Below are 24,314 nucleotides of genomic sequence, written 5' to 3'. Positions count from 1 at the left end.
CTGTTTCAGTCAATTACTATCATCCTGATCCTCTGTCTATTCTAATTATCTATGTCCTGTTTCAGTCAATTACTATCATCCTGATCCTCTGTCTATTCTAATTATCTATGTCCTGTTTCAGTCAATTACTATCATCCTGATCCTCTGTCCATTCTAATTATCTATGTCCTGTTTCAGTCAATGACTATCATCCTGATCCTCTGTCTATTCTAATTATCTATGTCCTGTTTCAGTCAATTACTATCATCCTGATCCTCTGTCCATTCTAATTATCTATGTCCTGTTTCAGTCAATGACTATCATCCTGATCCTCTGTCCATTCTAATTATCTATGTCCTGTTTCAGTCAATTACTATCATCCTGATCCTCTGTCCATTCTAATTATCTATGTCCTGTTTCAGTCAATTACTATCATCCTGATCCTCTGTCCATTCTAATTATCTATGTCCTGATTCAGTCAATTACTATCATCCTGATCCTCTGTCCATTCTAATTATCTATGTCCTGTTTCAGTCAATTACTATCATCCTGATCCTCTGTCCATTCTAATTATCTATGTCCTGTTTCAGTCAATTACTATCATCCTGATCCTCTGTCCATTCTAATTATCTATGTCCTGTTTCAGTCAATTACTATCATCCTGATCCTCTGTCTATTCTAATTATCTATGTCCTGTTTCAGTCACTTAGTATCATCCTGATCCTCTGTCCATTCTGATTATCTAAGTTCTGTTTCAGTCAATTACTATCATCCTGATCCTCTGTCTATTCTAATTATCTATGTCCTTTTTCAGTCAATTACTATCATCCTGATCCTCTGTCTATTCTAATTATCTATGTCCTTTTTCAGTCAATTACTATCATCCTGATCCTCTGTCTATTCTAATTATCTATGTCGTTTTTCAGTCAATTACTATCATCCTGTTCCTCTGTCTATTCTAATTATCTATGTTCTGTTTCAGTCAATTATTATCGTCCTGGCTGTCTGTCCATTCTAATGATCTATGTCCTGTTTCAGTCAATTACTATCATCCTGATCCTCTGTCTATTCTAATTATCTATGTCCTGTTTCAGTCAATTAGTATCATCCTGATCCTCTGACCATTCTAACCTATCTATGTCCTGTTTCAGTCAATTACTATCATCCTGTTCCTCTGTCTGTTCTAATTATCTATGTTCTGTTTCAGTCAATTACTATCATCCTGACTGTCTGTCCATTCTAATGATCTATGTCCTGTTTCAGTCAATTATTATCATCCTGATCCTCTGTCTATTCTAATTATCTATGTCCTGTTTCAGTCAATTACTATCATCCTGATCCTCTGTCTATTCTAATTATATATGTCCTGTTTCAGTCAATTACTATCATCCTGATCCTCTGTCTATTCTAATTATCTGTGTGAGAATAAGAAATAGTGAAATGTTGTTTCTACAGCTTGTGGAAAGTTACCAAGAAGTCATTTGTGCACAACATAATGAAATCACTGAAAAAGTGACCTGATAACGGTCTGTAAGTGGAGACCTTAAGACAGTACATCACTGACAAAGTGAACTGATAAGGGTCTTTAAGTGGAGACCTTAGGACATTACATCACTGAAAATGAGAATTGATAAGGGTATGTAAGTACAGACCTTGGGACAGTACATCACTTAAAAATTGTGCTTAGGCAGATAAAAGAGAAACAGCAAGAGATAGAACAAAGGATGTAGTGAATAAGTAACTGCCCCACTAAGATAAAGGCTGTCAGCTGCAAGTTAAAACACATAATGGAGAGCCAAATAAGGTAAAAAAAAAACAAGAGTTAGGGGCTAGAAAGTTAGAGTAGGGGGAGAAGTAAACCGAGGAGGAGACTGTAGCAACCATAGGATAGGTTAGTGTCATAATACGTTATAACCAATAATGTAAAATAAAGGCGTGGACAAATGGAGTTGTATTGTATAAACATGAACTGAATATGTTGATCGGTGTGCCTGCTTGTGGGACACCCGATCTTGCAAGAGCGTTAAATAAACTTACTTCTTCAGAGTTTGACTTGGTGTAAATTATTATTCAGTGGGCTACGTTTCTCACATCTGTGTCCTGTTTCAGTCAATTAGTACCATCCTGATCCTCTGACCATTCTTACCTATCCATGTCCTGTTTCAGTCAAGTACAATAATCTGTGATGCTGGGGACTTCAGGAGGAGGCCGATGTTGATCATCAACTCGGCACTTCTGGCTGAAGATTGTTGCAAATGCTTCAGCTTTTTTTTTGGCACTGATGTGCTGGGCTCCCCCATTATTGAGAAAGGGGATATTTGTGGAGCTACCTCCTCCAGTTAGTTGTTGAATTGTCCATCACCATTCACGGCTGCTTGTGGCAAGATTGCAGAGCTTAGATCTGATCCGTTGGTTATGGAATCGCTAATTTCTGTCTATCACATGCTGCTTATGCAGTTTGGCACGTAGATACTCCTGCGTTGTGGCTTCACCTGGTTGACACCTCATTTTGGGGTATGCCTGGTGCTACTCCTGGCATGCCCTCCTACACTCTTCATTGAATCCCATGTGCTTTAATTTTGCACGCTAACTTCTTACGTGGGATTTTATCAAAATCCTTCGGAAAGTCCCAATACATCACATCCACTCCTTATATCTTATCTATTCTGTGAGTTACATCCTCAAAAAATCCCAGTGGATTTGCCATGCATGGTTTCCCTTTCAGAAATTCATGTTAACTGTGTCCGATCCTGTCACTGTTTTGCGTGTACTCTGTTATTACATCTTTTATAATGTACTCTCGCATTTTCCCCACTACTGATGTCAGGCTTACCGGTCAATAATTCCCTGTTGTGTCTCTACCTCCGTTTTTAAATAGTGGTGTTACATTAGCTAACCTGCAATCCATTGGAACTCTTCCAGAGTCTATAGAAATTTGAAGACTGACCAGCAATGCATCTACTATTTCTAGAGTCACTTCCTTAAGTACTTTGGGATGTAGATTATCAGGCCCTGGGGATTTATCAGCCTTCAATCCCATCAATTTACCCAACACCATTTCCCTACTAAACCTGATTTCATACAGTCCCTCCTTCTTACTAGACCCTATGTTTCCCAACATTACTGGGAGGTAATTTGTGTCCTCCTTCTTGAAGACAGAACCAAAGTATGTATTTAATTGGTCTGCCATTTCTTTGTTCCCCATTACTTCCAAACAGAATTCGATGAAGTGTCATTTAACAGGCTTGTCAATTAAGTTGAAGCCCATGGAATAAAAGGGACACACTTGCCTGCATGACAGGAAGCGGAGAGAGGGGGTGAAAGGTTGTTGTTAGAACTGGAGGACGTTTTCCCAGGGGTCGTTACTGGGTCTGCTACTTTTCATGATATATATTAAACACTTGGACTTGAGTGTAAATGGAACAATTTCAAAATTTACACTTGGCACAAAACTTGGAAGTGTACTGCACAATGAGGATGATCGTAACAGACATCAAGTGGATGTAGACAGGTTGGTGGAATGGACGGACACGTGGCAGATAAACTTTAACAGAAGCGCAAATTGATACATTTTCATTGGACGGAGAAGAGAGGCAATGGAAAATAAAGGGTGTAATTTTAATGGGGATGCAGCAACAGATTGGATGCATGTGAATAGTTTAGTTTAGTTTAGTTTAGAGATACAGCACTGAAACAGGCCCTTCGGCCCACCGAGTCTGTGCCGACCATCAACCACCCATTTATTCTAATCCTACACTAATCCCATATTCCTACCACATCCCCACCTGTCCCTATATTTCCCTACCACCTACCTATACTAGGAGCAATTTATAATGGCCAATTTACCTATCAACCTGCAAGTCTTTTGGCTGTGGGAGGAAACCGGAGCACCCGGAGAAAACCCACGCACACACAGGGAGAACTTGCAAACTCCACACAGGCAGTACCCAGTTCAATGGCAGGACATATAGATGAGCTTGTTAAAAATGACATGCTGTGTGACTGTTACAAAGACAAACTATCCCTCCTTGTCCTTCACAAACTTACTGCAGTCTGTGACAATGTTTGTAACACCATCTTCCTCCCACACTGTCGTCCAGCTGGAAGGAAATGCTGTTACCTTTTTATTATTTCATGGGATGTGGGCATCGCTGGCTAAACCAACATTCATTGCCCATCACTAATTGCCTTTGAAAAGGTGGTATTAAGCTGCCTCCTTGATCCTCTGCAGTCCATCTGGTGCCGGTACACCCACAGTACTATTTAGGAAGGGAGTTCCAGGATTTTGACCCAGTGACAGTAAAGGAACAGCGATATAGTTCAATTTCAGGATGGTAAGTGACTTGGAGGGGAACTTGCAGGTGGTGGTGTTCCCATGCATCGCTGCCATTGTCCTTCGAAGTTGTAGAGGTCGTGGGTTTGGAAGGTGCAGTCTAAGAAGCCTTGGTGCGTTGCGACAGTGCATCTTGTTGATGGTACACACTGCTGCCCCAATGCTGGTGGTGAGGGAGTGCATGGCACCCCAATCACAACAATCAAGCGGGCTGCTTTGTCCTGGATGGTGTTGACCTCCTGGAGTGTTGTTGCTGCTGCACTCATCCAGGCAAGTGGACAATATTTCATAACACTCCTGACTTGTGCCTTGTAAATGGTTTACAGGCGTTGGGGAGTCAGGAGGTGAGTTACTCTCTGCAGCATTCCTAGCCTTTGACCTGCTATTGTAGCTGCAATTCAGCTTCTGTTCAATGGTAACCCCTAGGATGTTGATAGTGGGAGATTCAGCGATGGTAATGCCGTTGAATGTCAAGGGGAGATGGTTAGATTCTCTCTTATTGGAAATAATTGTGTCCTGGCACTTGTGTGTCATGAATGTTACTTTCCACTTATCAGCTCAAGCCTGAATGTTGTCCAGGTCTTGCTGCATATGTCTGTCTTCAGTATCTGAGCAGTTGTGAATAGTGATCATCATTGTACAGTCATCAGTGAACTTTCCCACTTCTGACCTTATGATTGAAGAGGGTCATTGATGAAGCAGCTGAAGATGTTTGGGCCTAGGACACTACCCTGATGAACTCCTGCAGTGATGTCCTGGAACTGAGATGATTGACCTCCAACAACCACAACCATCTTCCTTTATGCTCGGTTAGGAATGACTCCAAGCAGTTGATTTCTCCCATTGACTTCTGCTTAGCTAGGTTCCATTCATAGCTGAAAGTACAGAAAATGTTGTAAATACTCAGCTTGTCTGGCAGCATCTGTGGAAAGAGAAGCAAAGTTAATGTTTCATGTTGATGAACTTTCATCAAAACCGACAACGGTCAGAAATGTAAAGGGTTTTGAACAAGTGAAAGGTGGGGAAGAGCAACAAAAAGGAGGGTCTGAATAGGACCGAGGGCAGAGAGATTAATTGACAAAGAACAAGGCATTTGTTCAGAGAGAGTGTTAATGGCTGAATAATGAACTGCTCTGTCTGAAAGCAAAAGCATGAAAAACAAGTTTAAGATCATGTGACGGTGTGACATTGTTGAACTCAGTGTTGATCCAGAGGCTCTAAAGTGTCTAATTGGAAGATGAGGTTCTGTTCCTCAAGCTTGAATTGAGCTTCACTGGAACACTGCAGCAGGTAGAGGTCAGAAATGTCAGAGTGGCAGTAGGGCAGTGAATTAAAATGGCAAGTGACCAGAAGCCCGGGGTTCGGTGGACTGAGTGGACAGGCCCCACAAAACGGTCACTCAATCTTTATTTGGTCTACCCAATGTTTTCTTTTTGTTACTTGTTCATGGGATGTGTTCATCACTGACTAGGACAGCATTTTTAGGCCATCCTTAATGGAGAGGATACCGCATTGTAGCAGCGAATACTGTATACTAAATTGAAAGAAGTAATAATAAATTGCTGCTTCACCTGAAAGGAATGTTTAGGGCCTTGGATAGTGAGGAGAGAGGAGGTAAAAGGGCAGATATGACACCTTCTGTGATTGCATGGGAAGGTGCCGTGGGAAGGGGACAAGGTGTTGGGGGTGAGGGAGGAGTGGACCAGGGTGCCACGGAGGGAACAATCCCTTCAGAATGCTGACAGGAGAGGATGGGGGAAGGAGCTCTTGGTAGTGGCATCACACTGGAGGTGGCAGAAATGGTGGAAAGTGATATTTTGGATGTGGAGGCTGGTGGGGTGGAAAGTGAAGACAAGATGAACCCTTTCACAGGTCTGGGAGGGAGGGGAAGGGGTGAGGGTAAAGGTGCGGAAAATGGGTCAGACCCAGTTGAAGGACCTGACAACCATAGTGGCGGGGTGGGGGGATCCTCAGTGGAGGAAAAAGGAAGACATATCAGAAGTGTTGTCGTGGAAGGTTGAATCATCAGAGCAGATGCGATGGAGAAACTGGGAGAATGGAATGGAGTCCGTACAGGAGGCAGGGTGTGAAGAAGTGTAGTCGAGGTGGCTGTGAGACTCACTGGGCTTATAATGGATATTATTGGGCAGCCTATCCCAAGAGATGGAGACAGAAAAGTCGAGAAAGGGAAGTGTTGGAGATGGAAAACAAGAAGGTGAAAGAAGGGTGAAAATTGGAAGCAATGTTGATAAGGTTTTCCAGTTCGAGATGGGAGCTGGAAACAGCACCGATACAGTTATCAATGCCCCAGAAGAAAGAGCTCAGGGAGGGTACCTGAGTCAGACTGGAACAAGGAATGTTCAAGATATACGATAATAAGACGGGCATAGATAAGACACATGCAGGTACCCACAGCAACACCATTTACTTGAAGTTCAGCTATGAAGAGAGAATGGGCAGGCTAGGGTTGTTTTCCTCGGAGCAGAGAATGTTGAGGGGGGACCTGATTGAGGTATACAAAATTATGAGCGGCATAGATTGGGTAGATGGGAAGAAACCTTTCCCTTAACAGAGTTGTCAATAACCAGGGGGCATAGATTTAAGGTAAGGAGCAGGAGTTTTAGAGGAGATTTGAGGAAAAATGTTGTCACCCAGAGGGTGGTTGGAATCTGGAACCCACTGCCTGAAGGGATGGAAGAGGCAGGAATGCTCAGAACATTTAAGAAGTATTGAGATGATCACTTGAAACGCCATAACCTACAAGGCTACGGGCCAAGTGCTGGAAAATGGGATTAGAATAGTTAGGTGCTTGATGGCCAGCATGGGCATGATGGGCCGAAGGACCTGTTTCTGTGCTGTATAACTCTGTGACTCTATGAAGTGAGTGGAGTTGAAGGAAAAGTTGTTCAATGTGAGAACAGGTTCAGCCAGGCGGAGGAGGGTGGTGGTGGATGGGGACTGGTTAGGCCTCTGTTCAAGGAAGAAGCGGAGAGCCCTCAAACCGTCCTGGTGGGGGATGGAGGTATAGAGAGATTGGACGTCCATAGTGACGAGGAGGTGGTTAGGGCCAGGAAACTGGAAATTATCGTAGTCCGTCTGAAGAATAACGTATGTCGGAGGGAGGAGACTTGTCAAGGGGAGAAAAAATCGAACCAAGATAGGAAGAAATCATTTTAGTGGGACAGGAACAGTCTAAAAAGATGGGTCCACTAGGATAGTCATGTATGTGGATTTTAGGAAGGAGGTAGAAGTGGACTGTCTGGGGTTGTGTGACTGAGGTTGGAAGCTGCAAAGGGACAAAGTCTGGAGAAGATGAGGTCAGTGACAGTGTCCAGCAGACAGCGTCTTGATGTTCTGTGGTGGGGTCATGGTCCAGGGGGAGGTAGGAAGAAGTGTCTGAGAGTTGGTGCTGAGCCTCTGCAAGGTCGAGGTTAGTACGCCACACAACAACAGCACCACCCTTGTCTGCAGGTTTGATCGCCATGTCAGGGTCAGACCTGAGAGAACGGGGTGCGGCAAGTTCAGTGGGAGACAGATTAGAGTCAGTAAAGGGAGCAAATAAATTGAATGACAGATGTCTCACTGACATTTCTCAATAAAAAGATCAAGTGTGCGTAAGAAGCCAGAGGGAGGGGTCCAGGTCGAGGCGAAATACTGGAGATGGCTGAGTGGGTCCACTGGTTGGGGAAAGAATCCTTGGCCGAAGAAGTGGGCAGGAGGCGATGGCGGTGGAAAAGAGCTCAACGTCATGCTGAGCGTGATATGCATTGAGGTGGGAGTGTAAGGGGATAAAAATTGAGTCCTTTGCTAAGTACAGTTCGTTCAGCGAGAGAGGGGAAGGTGCCACTGTTTAAAAATAAGGGATCACCCATTTAAGACAGAGATGAGGAGAGCTTGTTTCCTCTCAGACGGTCGAGAGTCTTTGGAATTCTCTTCCTCAAAAGACAGTGGAACCCGAGTCTTTGAACACTTTTTCAGGTGGAGGCAGATAGATTTTTGATAAGCAAGGGGGTGAAATGTTATCGGGGGTAGGTGGAAATGTAGACTAATCAGTACAGCCATGAATTCATTGAATGGCAGAGCCAGCTTGAAGGGCCGAGTGGTCTACTCCTGCTCCTAATTCTTATGTTCGTATATAAATATATGTTGTTGTTATTGATGACTTCGGAACAGCACTGTATACTTCTCCACAGCCTGAAAAACAATCTATTTTCTGTGCCTTAGTCAATTGGATGTTCACACAACCTCTGCAACTTTGATCCATTGGGTTCAGTTTTCCTAAGAAGTCTATTAAATGGCACTTGCGAAAATGCCTTTTATAAGTTTATATCCATAACACCAGCTGTGCCACCCTCATCAATCCACTCTATTACTATATCAAATAAATCCTTCAAGGTACAATTTGCCTTTAACATGTTCATGGTAGTTGACATTTATAAACCGTTGCTTTTAAAATCAGCAGGTATCTTTGTCCAGGTTGGTTGTAATTTCCCCACCAGGGACGCTCGTCTGACAGGTCAGTAAATACAGGGTTTATTCCATCTCTCCTTTTTTAAGTAGGGTGCAACATTTACAACTCTCCAGTCCTCTGCCTCGACTCCCGTTTCCAAGGATTGGAAGATTCTGGCTAGTGCATCTGCTATTTCCATCATTCATTACCTCAACAACCCTCATACATCCCATCCAGACCGGGTAAATGTCATTCATTATTGTGGTACAAAAAGTGTTGGATTGAAAAGCTTTAACTGAACCTGTTTGTTCAGTGACTGTAATTAATGGCAGTCTCTTTGGACCCTAATTTATGGCACTGGAGGGTTTCTTTCTTCTATTAATAAGGGACTCTTTTCAATTTGTTATTTCATAGTGTCCGCAGGAGCATGATCCCTGGCAATAACAGGGATCAGCAGCTCCAGCGAGAGAGAGTGAAGATAGATCAGAATCTGAGACCAGTAGATTGGAATATTACAACAATGGGTCAGAATCTGAGAACAATAGATTGGAATGTTACAACAATGGGTCAGAATCTGAGAACAATAGATTGGAATGTTACAACAATGGATCAGAATCTGAGAACAACAGATTAGAATGTTACAACAATGGACAGGAGTTTATCCTATTGGTTTGATTATCTTACTGCAGATTATTCTTAGAGGATCGGATCTATTATGCACTGAGGATGATTCAACACATTTATTATCCCATCCTCGCTATTGTTGGTGTCCCTGGTAAGTCCCTCTATCCAGCTATTAATTCTATAAACCATGATTAACTATTTTACTGTTCTTAACAACAACTACCTCTGAAATATTGTCCTCCGTGTGAGCCCATTTGCTGCATAAACTCTTGTCTGTGCCCTTGCCAAATCTACTATTCCAATGCTCTTCTGGTTACCTTCCCGATTGCAAACCGCCATAAGCCACAGTCTACCCAAAACTCTGCTGTCCATATCCTCACTCACACTAAATCACATTCACGCAACATCCATGTGCTCAGTGACAGACATTGTTTTTTGTCGGATAGAGAATGTGGAAGAAATAAATGGGGTGTGTAAGAAAGGTACCACAACAACTATGGGTGAGTTTAACCTGCATGTAGATTGGACAAATCAGATTGGCAAAGGTAGCCTGGAAAACTAGCACATTGAGTGCATCCAGGACAGTTCCTTACGGCAGCACGTTCTAGAGTCAACCAGAGTGCAGACGATTCTAGAACGGGTAATGTGCAATGAGACAGGATTGATCAAGAACCTCCTGGTAAAGCGGCCTCGAGGCTACAATGACAGCATGTCAATGTTCAGATTGAAGGGAAAACTGTGGGCCTATGTCTAGTTTGTTAAACCTAAATAAAGGTAATTATAAGGATATGAAGGTGTAGCTAGCAAGAGTGAACTGGGAAACCAGGTTAAAAGTTAAGACAATAGAGATTCAGTGTCCTCTCAGGACAGTTCAGGCAAGGTTTACCAGACTAATACCTGGAATGGGCGGGTTGTCGTATGAGGAACGGTTGGACAGGCTAGGCTTGTATCTGCTGGAGTTTAGAAGAATAAGAGGCAACTTGATTGAAACATAAAAGATCCTGATGGCATTTGACAGACTCGATGCGGGAAGGATTTTTCCTCTTACGTAGAAACATAGAAAATAGGAGCAGGAGTAGGCCATTCGGCCCTTCAAGCCTGCTCCGCCATTCATTATGATCATGGATGATCATCCAACTCAGCAGCCTGTTCCAACTTTCGCCCCATACCCTTTGATCCCTTTAGACCGAAGATCTGTATCTAACTCCTTCTTGAAAACATACAATGTTTTGGCCTCAACTGCTTTCTGTGTTAGCGAATTCCACAGGCTCACCACTCTCTGGGTGATGAAATTTCTCCTCATCTCAGTCCTGAATGGTTTACTCCGTATCCTTAGACTATGATCCCTGGTTCTGGACTCCCCCACCATCGGAAATATCCTTCCTGCCTGTACCCTGTCAAGTCCTGTTAGAATTTTATAGGTTTCTATGAGATCAAAGAACAAATAAAGAACAAAGAAAATTACAGCACAGGAACTTGGAGGCCCTTCGGCCCTCCAAGCCTGCGCCGATCCAGATCCTCTATCTAAACATGTCGCCTATTTTCTAAGGGTCTGTATCTCTTTGCTTCCTCACAGATCTCCCCTCACTCTTCTGAACTCCAGCGATTATAATCCTAACCGACTCAATCTATCCTCACACGTCGGTCCTGCCATCCCAGGAATCAGTCTGGTACACCTTCGCTGCAATCCCTCTATAGTAAGAACAACATTCCTCAGATAAGGAGACCAAGACTGCACACAATATTCCAGGAATGGCCTCACCAAGGTCCTGTATATTTGTATCAAGACATCCTTGCTGCTGTACTGGATTCTTCTCGCTATGAAGGCCAACATACCATTTGCTTTTTTAACCGCCTGTTGCACCTGCATGCTTACCTTCAGCGACTGGTGTACGAGAACACCCAGGTCTCGTTGCATTTTCCCCTCTCTCAGTTTAAAGCCGTTCAGATAATCTGCCTTCCTTTTTTTGCTGCCAAAGTGGATAACATCACATTTATCCACATTATACTGCATCTGCCATGCATTAGCCCACTCACTCAACTTGTCCAAATAATACGGAAGCCTCTTTGTATCCTCCTCACAACTCACCCTCCCACCCAGTTTTGTGTCATCTGCAAATGTGGAGACATTACATTTAGTTCCCTCGTCTAAATCATGAATGTATATTGTGAATAGCTGCTGTCCTAGCACCAATCCCTGTGGTACCCCACTGGTCATGCCTGCCATTCAGAAAAAAGACCCATTTATCCCTACTCTTTGTTTCCTGTCTGCCAACCAATTTTCTATCCATCGTAATACATTACCCCCAGTACCATGCGTTTTAATATTACAAGCTAATCTCTTATGTGGGACATTGTCGCAAGCCTTCTGAAAGTCCAAATAAACCACATCCACTGGCTGTCCCTCATCAACTCTACTCGTTACATCCTCGAAGAATTGTAGTAGATTTATCAAGCATGATTTCCCTTTCGTAAAACCATGCTGACTCTACACAATTCTCCAAGTGCTCTGCTATAAAATCTTTGATAATGGACTCTAGAATTTTCCCCAATACCGACGTCAGGCTGACTGGTCTATAATTTCCTGCTTTCTCGCTACCTCCCTTTTTAAATAGTGGGGTTACATTAGCTACCCTCCAATCTGTGGGAACTGTTCCAGAGGCTATAGAATCTTGGAAGATAACCACCATCGCATCCACTATTTCCAGGGTCACTTCCTTAAGTACTCTGGGATGTAGACCATCAGGCCCTTGGGATTTATCGACCTTCAATCCCATCAATTTCCCCAGCATCATTTCTCTGCTAATATGGATTTCCTTCAGTACCGCTCTCTCACTAAGCCAACATTTCTGGCATGATAGTTGTGTCCTCCTTTGTGAAGACAGAAACACAGTATGCGCTTAGTTGGTCAGCCATTTCTTTATTCCCCACAATAAATTCCCCTGGTTCTGACTGTAAGGGACCTACATTTGTCTTTACCAATCTTTTTCTCTTCACCTACCTATAGAAACCTTTACAGTCAGTTTTTATGCTCTCATACTCTATTTTTTCCTCCTTAATCAATCCCTTGGTCCTCCTTTGCTGAATTCTAAACTGCTGCCAATACTCAGGTCTGTTGTTTTTCCTGGCAAATTTATCTGCCTCTTCCTTGGATCTAATGCTATCTCTAATTTCCCTTGTAAGCCATGGTTTGGCTACCTTTCCCATTTTACTTTGGCGTCAGACAGGTATAAACAATTGTTGCAGTTCATCCATGCGCTATTTAAATATTTGCCATTGCCTATCCACCCGTCATCCCTTAATGTAACATTTCCCAATCCGTCATTGCCAACTCACGCCTCATACCTTCGTAGTTTCCTTTACTAAGATTCAGGACCCTGGTCTCAGAATCAACTCCTCCACTCTCCATCTTGATGAAGAATTCTATCATGTTATAGTGGCTCATCCCCAAGGGGTCTCGCACCACTAGATTGCTAATTATTCCACTCTCATTACAAAATACCCAGTCTAGGATGACCTGTTCTCTAGTTGGTTCCTCAACATATTGGTCCAGAAAACCATCCCGTATACACTCCAAGAATTGCTGCTCTACAGTATTGTGACTCATTTGATTTGCCCAATCTATATGCAGATTAACGTCTCCCATAATTACACGATTGCCTATAATTTATTGCATGCATCTCTAATTTCACGTTTAGTGCCATTTCCAACATCACCACTTCACTTTGGGGGTCTACATATAACCTCCACTCATGTTTTTTGCCCCTTCGTGTTTCTCAGCTCTACCCATGCAGATTCCACATCGTCAGAGTTAATATCCTTCCTCACTATTGCGTTAATTTACTCTTTAACCAGCAATGCAACTCCACCACCTTTTGCTTTTTGTCTGTCCTTCCTAAATACTGACTAGCCCTGGATGTTCATTTCCCATCCCTGGTCACCATGCTTCCATAATCCCGACGATATCATACCCGTTTACATCTATTTGCATGATTAATTTATCCACTTTATGGCGAATGCCTATCACTTTTCCTATTCCCCTTAATGACTTTTGTTCTTGTCTTTAATCCCTTTCCTCTGACTCCTTGCAAAGGTTCTCATCCCCCTGCCATTTTAGTTTAAACCCTCCCAAGCTACTCTAGCAAATAGTCCCCCTGGGACATCAGTCTCGGTCCTGCCCAGGTGTAACCCATCCAGTTTGTACTGGTCCCCCCTCCCCCAGAACAGGTCCCAATGCCCCTGGAATCTAAACCTCCTCCCCTCACACCATCTCTTCAGCCACGTATTCACCTGATATATCCTGTTATTTCTACTCTGACTTGCACGTGGCATTAGTAGTAATTCTGAGATCACTATCTTTGAGGTCCAACTTTTCAACTGACTTCCTAGCTCCCTATATTCTGCTTTTAGGATCTTCGTCCTTTTTTTTTACCTATGACGTTTGTACCAATGTGTACCACGACCACTGGCTATTCACCCTTCCCCTTCAGAATGTCCTGTAACCGCTCTGTGACATCCTTGTCCCTAGGACCAGGGAGGAAACATACCATCCTGAAGTCTCTTTAGCGGCCACAGAAACGCCTAATCAATCCCCCTTACAATTGAATCCCCTATAACTATTGAATTCTCAGGTGGTTTACTCCTCCCCTGTGCAGCAGAGCCAACTGTGGTGTAACGAATAGGGCTGTTGCTGCTTTCCCCTGAGAGGCCAATGCGCACAACAGTATCCAAAGCAGTATATCTGTTTTTCAGGGGAATATCCACAGGAGATTCCTGCACTGCCTGCCTAGTGCTCTTGCTCTGCCTGGTGGTCACCCATTACCTTCCTGCCTGTGGGGTCTGAGCCTGCGGGGTGACCATCTCTCTTTTCCGTGCTATCCACGATACTCTCCACCGTGTAGACGCCCCAAGGTGTTCCGAGCTGACGCTCCAGCTCCGAAACCCAGGCTTCCAGGAGCTGCAGCTGGACACACTTCCTGCACACATGCTGGTCCCAGGCATTGGAAATTATCCCGGCTTCCGACATGGAGCACGAGGAGCACGTCACGGCTTTGAGCTCTCCAGCCATGATTAACCCTTTCAATTAAATTAAACCTTCTGGAAGATCTTAATGTCCAATAATATCAATTACTCTGGAGCCCTTTTTCTTTGGTCCTCGGTACTACATAACTCCCTTTAAAAAATAACTGCTTACTTTCTTTGAAATAAACTTTAAACTTTTAAACTTTTCTTACCTTAGGCACTTACCCAGCCATTTAGAACTATTCCCTAACAGCAGTGAATCCCCTTTCAGCTCTCTTGTGACGTCACTGATGTTTATTTTTTCAAAACTCCGGCGCGCTGAAAGAGATCCTCTCCACTCCGAGAAGGTAAGAGACTGGGACTCGATCCTCAGGCTCGAGTTATAGGCTCCGCTCTCAGCATTTTCCCCACAGGTCCACACGACCCCCGGAAGGTAAGATTCTCTCTTGTGGGGGAATCTAGAACTCGGGGACACTATTTAAATATAAGGGGCCGCCCATTTTAGACAGAAATGAGGAGATTTTCTTTTCTCCGAGGGTTGTGAGTCTTTGGAACACTTTTCCTCAAAAGGTGGTGGAAGCAGAGTCTTTGAATATTTTTAAAGCAGAGGTAGATATATTCTTGGTAAGCAAAGGGGTGAGAGGTTATTGGGGGTAGGCGAGAATGAGGAGTCGAGGTTACAATGAGATCAGCCATGATCTTATTGAATGGCGGAGCTGGCTTGAAGGGCCGAGTGGCCTACTCCAGCTCCTACTTCGTATGTTCGTATGATAAGTTCCCAGGATCAGATGGCCTGCATTCTAGGGCTTTAAAGTCAGTGGCTGCAGTGACAGAGGCATTGGTTATAATCTTCCAAAATTCCTTAGATTCTGGAAGGGTTCCAGCGGATTGGAAAATAGAAAATGTAGGGCATTCATTCAATAAAGGAGGGAGACAGAAAACAGGAAACTATAGACCAGTTAGCCTAAAATCTGTCATAGGGAAATTGTGAGAATCCATTAATTAATGAGCTTGTAGCGGCATACCTAGAAAATCAGATTGGGATCAGACAGAATCAACGTGGTTTTGTGAAAGGGAAATCATATGTAACTAATTTATTAGATCTCTTTGAGGAAGTAACAAGCAAGGTGGATAAAGGGGCACCTGTAGATATAGTGTACTTGGATTTCCAAAAGGCATGATGCAGGAGGTAAAATATTGGCATGGATAAAGGTTTAGTTATCTAACAGGAAACAGAGACTGGGATAAATGATCTTTTTGTGTTTACAAGTTGTAACTAGTGGAGTGCCACAGGGACCAGGACTGGGGCCTCAGCTATTTACAATGCACATCAATAGCTTGGATGAAGGGACAGAATGTATGGGAGATAAATTTGCCAATGACGACACAATGGGAAGGAAAGTATGTTGTCAAGAGGAGGTAAAGAGTTTACAAAGGGATATAATTAGGTTCAGTGAGGTTTCAAAACTTTGGCAGATGGAGTAGAATGTGGTAAGATGTGAACTTGTTCACTTTGGCCGGAAGAATAGAAAAGCAGTATACTATTTAAATGTAGAGAGATTGAAGAACTCGGTGGTACAGAGGGATCTGGATGTCCTGGTACATGAATCAGAAAGAATTAGTATACATGGACAGCAAGTTATTAGGATGGAACATGGAATGTTAGTGTTTATTGCAAAGGGAATCGAGTATAAAAGTGGAGAAGTTTTACTGCAGCTGTGCAGGGCCTTGGTGAGACCACATCTGGAGTATTGTTTACAATTTTGTTCTCCTTATTTGATAAAAATGATATGATTGCATAATAAGCAGGTCAACGAAAGTTAACTTGACTCATTCCCTGAATGAAGGGCTTATTGTATGAAGAAGGTTTGAACATGTTGGAGTTTAGAAGAATGAGAGGTGTCTTATTGAAACATAACAGATCCTGAGTGGACCTGACAGAGTAGATACCGGGAGGATGTTTCCTCTTCTGGGGGAGACTAGAACTAGGGGATAAAGTTAAAAATAACAGATCAGCCATGTTCTTATCGAATGGTGTAGCAGGCTCAATGGGCCGAATGGCCTACTCCTCAGTTCTATCTTCCTATTCCAGTAACACCTTAATTTTAATATTTTCACTCGTGAGATCAAATCCCTCCATGTCCTCACCCCTCTGATTATCCCAATCCCCTGTCCATTTCCAATATTCCTGAAACTTGTTCATCTTAAAGTCTTTTTCTAATTCCCTTTTTAAAGTGAGTTTCTTTCCCTCTGTCTCTTTTCCTGACCACACATTTCATCTCTCCAGCTCCACTGGTGATGTGGAAGTTTGGATCCATAAAATGGTGTGAGCTGCACTGCCGGTCACATCCAGCACATTGTACAGGAAACCCGGGCTGGCCGGGGTGATCGTGTGGGTGTAACATGCGTGTGTCTGTAGTGTGAGGAGGGGTCTGAATATGGCGTCAATTCCTGCAGCTTTGATGTACGTTTTTGAAACTTGGTCTGTGCATGTCCACTGACCGCCTGTGTTAGTCACCCTCAGCTGAACATAAATTCAGCAGCACGAGGAACACCCTCTGGTGTTATTTAAAAGGACCAGACATCCAACTTACAGGTGAGGGGCTTTAGACTTACTTCTGTTATTATAAAGTTAGTGGAGGTGCTGTGGATGGTTTTCTCGAGGTTGTGGTGTAAGCTGCTGCAGACATTCAGGGAGGACAGAGGATTTGGTGACCCAACTCTGGACGAGGTATGGGGACAGTAGTTACAGTGTCTCTGTGTCTGGAACATGACCAACACATGGAACACAGGCTGTAGAGAGGGGAGGATATGTAAAGACGCAGGAGGAGGGGACTCTGCACTACCCACCACGGGTTTTCCAAGAGCAAAAGGAGCAGTGGTCCTAATACTGAGCCCTGGGGAACAGCACTGTATGCTTCCATCGAGTCTGAACAACAACCTTTCACCACTTCCCTCTGTTTACTGTTTCTTAGCCAATGTTATATCCACACTGTCATTTTTCCTTTAATCCATAGGGTTCAGTTTTCCTAGCCTGTCTATTGAAGGTCACTTGATCAAACACCTTTTGAAAGTCCATATATATAACTTCAATCACACCACCCTCCTCAACCCTCTCCATGTGTTTTTTCAAAGAACTCCATCATGTTTTCCTCACCACCACCTCTCCCCACTCCTCCACTGTTGTTAAATTATCAGACTGCTTATCTGACATCCAGTACTGGATGAGGAGAAATTTCCTCCAATTAAATATTAGGAAGAATGAAGCCATTGTTTTGACTCCCCACTCCAACACTGTTCCCTTGCTATTGATTCCATCCGTCTCCCTATTAACAGTCTGAGATTCAGACAGTCTGTTTGCAACCTTGATGTCATATCTGACCGCAAAATGGTCTTCCAAACTCATTTTCAGGATATCATTACAACCGCCGAGATCCACCTCAGTAACATCGCCTGACATCACCTCTGTCTGAGCCCATCTGCTGCTGTAACCTCATTCATGCCTTCATCGCCTCTGTGTGATTATTCCAACTCACTCCTTACTGATCTCCCACATTCTACTATCTATAAACTTGAGGTCCTCCAGAACTCTGCTAACCGTGTCCTAATTTCCTGTTCAGCTATCACTGACTGACATTGACTCTTGATTAAGCAATGTATTTATTTTAAAATTCTCCACCTTGTTTTCCCTCCATGACATCTACACCCCTCACCCCCACACATCCTATATATGTAATATCCTCCAGCCCCACAACCCTTAAGGATATCTGCACTCCTCTCATTCTGCCCTCTTGTGTGTCGCTAATTTGAATTACTCCACCATTGGAAGCTGCACCTTCAGTTGTCAAGGCGGCAAACATCTGGAATAATCTCCCTACAGAGCTCCACCTCTCCGCCTCTGCACCACCCCACTCACTTTCCTTCTTTAGGGCACTCCGTAAAACCTACCTCTTTCACCAAGCTGTTGGTGATCTGACCCAATATCTCCATATATGGCTCAGTGTCATACATACAACCCTCTAGTCCCCTGTCACCACTCCTCTATCCAAGGAGGATTGGAAGATTCTGGCCAGTGCCTCTGCTATTTGCACCATCGCTTCCCTCAGCAACTCTCATACATCCCATCCAGACCGGCTAAATGTTCTACTTTATTGTGGTACAAAAGGTATTGGATTGAAAGGGGTTAAATGAACCTGTTTGTTCAGTGATTGCAATTAATGTCATTCTCCATGGAGCCTAATTGTGTCACTGGAGGGTTTCCCTCTTCTGTTAGTAAGAGGTTCCTTTCAATGAGTTATCCCATCGTGTCAGCGGCAGTATCATCACCGACACTAACAGGTATCAGCACCTCCAGCGAGAGTAAGGGAGAGGATAGATCAGAATCTGAGAGCAATAGATTGGAATGTTACAACAATGGGTCAGAATCTGAGAACAATCGACTGGGATGTTAGAACAATGGACAGGAGTTTATCGTCTTGGTTTGATTATCTTACTGTGGATTATTCTTGGATGCCATTAGCGGATCGGATCTATTGTGCACTGAGGATAACTCAATACATTTATTATCCCATTCTCGCTATCGTTGGTGTCCCTGGTAAGTCTCTCTATCCAACTATTAATTCTATAAACCTTGACTAACTGTTTTACTGCTCTTAACAACGGCCACTTCCATAATATCGTCCTCCATGGGAGCCTATTTGCTACATAAACTCTGATCTACTATTCAAAAGCTGTCCTGGTTACCATCCCTATTACAAACTGCCATAGATAACAGTCTATCCAAAACTCTGCTATCCATATCCTATTGGCACAAAGTCTCGTTCACCCAACATCCCTGTGCTCAGTGACATACATTGGTTTTCTGCAGGACAGAATATATAGGAAGAAATAAATGGGGTGTGTAAGAAAAATGCCGCAATATTCATGGAGATTTTAATCTACATGTAGATTGGGCAAATCAGGTTGGCAAAGGTAGACTGGAAAATTAGTTCATAGAATTTATTCGTGAAAATTCCTGAGAGCAACACGTTCTGGAGCCAACCAGGAGCAGGATGTTCTGGAACTGGTAATGTGAAGTGAGACAGTATTAATCAAGTACCTCATGGTAAAGGAGCTTCTAGGCGACAATGATCATAACATGATAGAATTTCAACGTTCAGATTGAAGAGAAAACTGTGGGTCTAAGACTGTTCTTTTTTTTAATTAATAAAGGTAATGATAAGGATATGAAGGCATAGCCAGCCAAAGTGAACTGGGAAACTAGGTTAAAAGTTAGAACAGTAGAGATTCAGTGGCTGACTTTTAAGGAGATACTTAACAATTCTCAGCAAAGATTTAACTGAGTGAGAAAGAAAGACCCTTGGAGAAGGTTGCATCATACGTGGTTAAATAGGGAATTTAAGGATAATATTAAATTGAAAGAAACACTGTACAAATCTGCCAAGATTAGTGGTAGGTGAAAAGATTGGACAGATTTTAAGAACCAGCAACGAATGACAAAAAAGAGGGTAAAAGTAGAGTGTTGGAGAAAGCTAGCTAGTAATGTAAACAGAGAGTACAAGTTTCTACAAATATTTAATTAGGAAAAGAGGAACTAAAGTCAGTGTGAATCCTCGAGTGAGTGTGTTTGGGGAATTAATAATGAGAAACAAGGACATGGAGGAGGGGTTGAACAGGTATGTTGTGTCTGTTATCACTGTAGCAAACTTAGAAAACCTTCCAAAGATACATGAATCAAGAGGTAAAAAGGGAGAGAGAAACTTCAAACAATCACCCTATCCAGAGAAAATGTACTGATAAAACTATTACACCTAAAGGCTGACAGGACCCGCCATCCGTGGTTACCTGAAACAGTTAAAGATAGTATCAACCTTAAAGAAAAACATTTAATTATGCAAAGCTGCGTGGCAGGTCAGAAGATTGAACAGAATATAAACAGCAGCTAAGAACAACTAAAAGATTAATAAGGTGGGGAAAATTAGTATACGAGAGAAAGCTGGCAAGAAATATAAAGACAGATAGCAAGAGGTTCCAAATATATAAACAAGAAAATAGTTAACAAAGTGAGCGTTGGTCCTATAGAAAGTGAGTCTGTGGAATTAATAATGAATATTAAAAAGTTGACAACTGACTTGTACAGGAATTTTGCATCGGTCCTCACTATAGAGGATACAAGTAACACCCCAGTATTAGCTGTCAGCCAGAAATGGAAAGGAGGGAGGAGCTCAAGAAAATTACAATCACCAGGGAAGTGGTGCTCAACAAATAGATGGAGCTGCGGGCTGACAAATGCCCAGATCCTGACGGACTTCATCCTACGGTTTTAAACGAAGTGGCTAGTGAGATAGTTGATGCGTTAGTTTTAATTTTCCAAAGTTCCCTAGATTTGAGGAAAGTTCCGTTAGATTGGAAAATAGCGAATGTAACTCCTTTATTCAAAAAGTAAGGGAGACAGAAAGCAGGAAACTACAGGTCACTTAGCTTAACATCTCTCTTCGGAAAAATGTTGGAAGCTATTATTAAAGATGTTGCAGCAGGGCATTTAAAACAAATTAAGGTAATCCGGCAGAATCAACATGATTTTGTGAAAAGGAAATCATGTTTAACCAAATTATTGGAGTTCTTTGAAGAAGTAACATGTGCTGTGGATAAAGGGGAACTGATGGATGTACTGTACTTAGATTTCCAGAAGGCCATTGATAAGGTGTAACCTCAAAAGTTTTTGCAGAAAATAAAAGCTCATGGTGTCGGGGGTAAAATATCGGCATGGATGAAAGATTGGCTAGCTAACAGGAAACAGAGAGTAGGCATAAATGGGCCATTTTCTGGTTGGCAAGATGTGATGAGTGGTATGCCACGGGAATCTGTGCTGGTGTCGCAACTTTTTACAATTTATATAAATGACTTGGATGATGGGAGTGAAGAAATGGTGGCCAAATTTGCTGATGACACAACGATAGGTAGGAAAATAACTTGTGAAGTGGACATAAGGAGGCTGAAAAGGGATATAGATCGGTTAAGTGAGTGGGCAAAGATCTGACAAATGGAGTACAATGCGGGAAAATGTGACATTGTCCATTTTGGCAGGAAGAATAAAAAAGAAGCATATTTAGATGGTGAAACATTGCAGAGCTCTGAGATGCAGAGCGATCTGGGTGTCCTAGGTTCTTTAGGTTCAGCAAGTAATTAGGAAAGCTAATAGAATGCTATAATTTGTTGGAATGGGAATTGAATGCAAAAGTAGGGAGGTTATGCTACAGATATGCAGAAAATTGGTGAGACCACATCTGGAGTACTGTGTACAGTATTGGTCTCCTTATTTAAGGAAGGATGCAAATGTATTGGAAGCATTCAGAGAAGGTTGACCAGACTAATACCTGGAATGGGCAGGTTGCCTTATAAGAAAAGGTTGGAAAGACTAGGCCTGTATCCACTGGAAGTTAGAAGAGCAAGAGGCGACTTGATTGAAGCATATGAGATACTGAGGGATCTTGACAGGGTGGATGTGGGAAGGATGTTTCCCCTTGTGGGAAAATCTAGAACTCGGGTTCACTGTTTAAAATTAAAGGGTCGCCCATTTAAGACAGAGATGCGGAGATTTTCTTTTTTCTGAGGGTCGTGAGTCTTTGGAACACTCTTCCTCAAAAGGCAGTGGAAGCAGAGTCTTTGAATATGTTTCAAGCCGATGTAGATAGATTTTTGATGAGCAAGTGGGTGAGTGGCTATTTGGGATCGGTGGGAATGTGGATTGAGGTTACAATCAGATCAGCTATCATCTTATTGAATGGCAGAGCAGGCTTGAGGGGCCAAGTGGCTTACTCCTGCTTCTAATTCGTATGTTTGTATGTTGGTATGTCAAGTCCCCAAGATTAAAGGCCTGCATCCTAGGGCCTTAAAGTATGTGGCTGCAGAGATAGAGGAGGCATTGATTAAAATCTTCCAAAATTCCTTAGATTCGGGAAGGGTCCCAGCGGATTGGAAAACAGAAAATGTAACACATTTATTCAAGAAATGAGGGAGAGAGAAAACAGGAATCTATAGGCCAGTCAGCCTAAAATCTGTCATAGAGAAACTGCGAGAATACAGTAAGAATGAGTTTGTAGCAGCACACCTAGAAAATCATCATGGGACCAGACAGAATCAACATGGTTTTGTGTAAGGGAAATCATATGTAACTGTTTTATTAGAGCTCTTTGAGGAAGTAACAAGCAAGGTGGATAAAGGGGCACCTGTAGATGTGGTATACTTGGATTTCCAAATGCATGATGCAGGGGGTAACATATTGGCATGGATAAAGGATTCGTTAGCTAACAGGAAACATAGACTAGGGATAAATGGGTCTTTTTGCGTTGGCAAACAGTAACTGGTGAGGTACTACAGGGATCAGTGTTGGGGCCTCAACTATTTACAATCCATATCGATGACTTGGATGAAAGAACAAGATGTTTGGTAGCTAAATGTGCCGATGACAGCAAGATGGGAAGGAAAACTGGTTGTCAAGAGCAGGTAAAGAATTTTCCAAATGACACAAACAGGTTAAAGGAGATTGGCAAAAATTTGGCAGGTGGAGTAGAATGTGGTATGATGTGAACTTGTCCACTTTGGCTGGAAGAATAGAAAAGCAGTATATTATTTAAATGTGGAGAGATTGCAGAACTCGGTGGTACAGAGGGATCTGAGTGTCCTGGTACAGGAATCAGAAAGAGTTAGTACACAGGGACGGCAAGTGGAATGTTAGTGTTTATTGCAAAGGGAATCGTGTATAAAAGTGGGGACGTTTTACTGCAGCTGTGCAGAACATTGGTGAGAACTCATCAGGTTTACTGTGTACAGTTTTGGTCGTCTTATTTGATAACAATGATATAACTACGTTTGAAGCAGGTAAGACAAAGTTCACTTGATTCATTCAGCGAATGAAGGGTTTATTTCATGAAGAAAGGTTGAAAAGGTTGGACTATATTTTGAAAGAATAAGAGGTGATCTGAGTGAAACATGTAATATCCTGAGAGGACTTGATAGAGTCGATACCGGGAGGATGTTTCCTCTTGTGGGGGAGACTGGAACTAGGGGATAAAGATGATAATAAGAGTTCAGCCATGATCCTAACGAATGGTGGAGCAGGCTCAAAGGGCCGAATGGACTACTCCTGCCCCTGGGACCCATGTTACTATGTCCAGTAACACCTCAATTTTAATATTCTCACTCGTGTGATCAAATCCCTCCATGTCCTCACCCCTCTGATTATCCCAATCCCCTGTTCATTTCCAATATTCCTGAAACTTGTTCATCTTGAAGTCTTTTTCTAATTCCCTTTTTAAAGTGAGTTTATTTCGCCTCTCGATGTGATTATTTCAACTCATTTCTGGCTCATCTCCCACATTCTACTCTCTGTAAACTTGAGGTTCATCCAAAACTCTGCTGCCCATGTCCTAATTCCCTGTTCACCTATCACTGACCTACATTTACTCCTGATGTAGTAATGATTTTATTTTAAATTTCTCCACCGTGTTTGCCCTCCATGACATCGCCCCCAGCCTATATCTGTAATATCTTCCAGCCCCACAACCCTTAAAGATATCTGCACTCCTCTGCTTCAGCCCTCTTGTGTGTCCCTGATTTTAATTACTTCACCATTGGAAGCTGCACCTTCGGTTGTCTGGGCCCCAAGCTCTGGAATAATCTCCCTACAGATCTCTACCGCTCTGCCTCTCCACTCACTTTCCTTCCTTAAGACACTCCTTAAAACCTACCTCTTTAACCAAGCTGTTGGTCATCTGACCCAATATCTTTATAAATGGTTCCGAGTCATACATTGTTTCATAATGCTCCTGTGAAGCATTTCTGGATGTTTTATGACAAAGGCACTATATAAAATGAGTTGCTGTTGTGGATGTTTGCTAGACTTTT

Source organism: Heterodontus francisci, unplaced genomic scaffold (assembly GCF_036365525.1).
Source record: "Heterodontus francisci isolate sHetFra1 unplaced genomic scaffold, sHetFra1.hap1 HAP1_SCAFFOLD_158, whole genome shotgun sequence".
Lineage (NCBI taxonomy): Eukaryota > Metazoa > Chordata > Chondrichthyes > Heterodontiformes > Heterodontidae > Heterodontus > Heterodontus francisci.
Note: the sequence above shows the minus strand (reverse complement) of the source record.